Here is a 1,890-nt window from a genome sequence, read left to right on the forward strand (position 1 = left end):
CTGTGGTCCTTCACAACAAAGCCTGAGGTTGAATCCCTTTTGTTGGGGTAAATAAGAAAGTGTATTGAGCTCCAAGGAAAACAGACAGGAGGACTCTGACAGATGGGAAAAGGGTCACTCCCACAGCAGGGAGTCTGCCTAGAAGTGGGTACTATAGCAACACACTAAGAATTATCCCGAGAATTAAAGGATGGTCTGATTCACTGTGTCTGCCCAGACAGGGGACCTGGCTGGGTCTTTGTCAGCCAACAGATAAGAGGCCAGCTTACCGCTGTGTGATTTGATAGTTTAGTTGTGTTCAGATAGCCCAATGCTGTGCAGATAACATTATTCCTGAACCTCATTCTGGTGGATACACCATTGGCCAAACAGAGGGAGACAGTGGAAATGAGTCCTCCCACGTGAGGTCAAGAAGCATTTTTTTGTTTTATTTTTGTTCTGAAGAGAATATTTAAGCTATAATAAAACTGACTAGAAGTGAGTTTGCTATGTATTATTGCATCAGCAGTTCAAAACATCAGTGATAAAATAAACACTGCAGAGGACTTCTCCCACAGCTTCTCCTCCCCCAACTTGGTACGCCCCTAGGATAAACCAGCACCAGGTGGAAGATTATAAATCAGCAAGATGGTAAATAGAAAGCAAATGACTACTGAGATAAGATTTTATATTTTAATTACAAAATCCCACTTTGTTGAGTTTAGAGATTGTTGATCTGTGTACCACAGGCCTCTATATTGTATTTTGGGTTATTTATTGACTATGGGGACAGTTCTACCCCGCCCTATAGGGTTGCTATGAGTCAGAACCGACCAGCTGACAATGAGTTTGGTTTCTGGTTACTGATGCTTTAAAAACAATCCCTTTATCACCTGGTTTGCAGAAGGCTGTGGGAGGCAGTAGAAGACCAAAATTCATTTGCAGGTGTCATGGATTAAGCCTCTAGCAAATCCCCTCTATCATCAAGGGATGTGAATAGCCTTATCAGAGAGCAAGCATTGTAAAGTTGATTATAGCAGACATAGGTAGATTAAAATATAATGTCTTATCATTTGATCTCCCTTTTGACTCACTTTAAAGTTGGTTCAGTTAAAACATAAAAAGTGAAGAAATACAGATGTATTAAGCCTCACCTAAATTCCCTCTAACTATAGACCTCTAAAAAAAATAAAAAAAAAACCCTCACTGCCATAGAGTTGCTGCCAACCCATAGTGTCCCTATAGGGCAAGGTTGATCTGCCCCTGTGGGTTTCCAAGACTGTAACTCTTTACAGGAGTAGAAATCCCTCTCTTTCTCCTGTGGAGCATCTGGTGATTTTGAATTGCTGACCTCACAGATCATAGTTCAATGTGTAATTACTATCCACCCAGGTTCCTAGGAATGTGAATGACCTTGCTATTCATGTGCAGTGCATTAGGAAGTGATCATTTGATTTCCTTTTTGACCCATTTTAAATTTGCTGTAGTTTTTTATTATTTTTTGCATTTTAATGAAGGTTTTTGCTTTAATTTGTTGGTTTTTATTGTTGTTGTTTTGTGTGTTTTCCTGTATATGAAATTCAGGATAGGTTAATCTATAGAGACAGTAACTGGATTAATGGTTTCTTGAGAAATCCCAGGGGAAATGGGGGGGTGGTGGTGAGGAAAACAACAGTAAGTACAGGATTGAAGTAAATGTCCTAAAATTGATTGTACCACTCTTCTTAATATGATTGAATTATTAAATTGTATGATATATTTATTATATGCCCATAAAAGTGTTAACAAACAAAAATCCCATTTTCATATTACTCATGAGTGTTAGGCCAAACGTGAGTCATAAAGTTTTGGTTTCTTTGGTTATAATTGCAAATCAAGAAGGAAGCTGTCAAATAAGAACGATCCCTTTTA

This window comes from Echinops telfairi, unplaced genomic scaffold (assembly GCF_000313985.2).
Source record: "Echinops telfairi isolate 266 unplaced genomic scaffold, ASM31398v2 ScPeMD7_1;HRSCAF=3_0, whole genome shotgun sequence".
Taxonomy (NCBI): domain Eukaryota; kingdom Metazoa; phylum Chordata; class Mammalia; order Afrosoricida; family Tenrecidae; genus Echinops; species Echinops telfairi.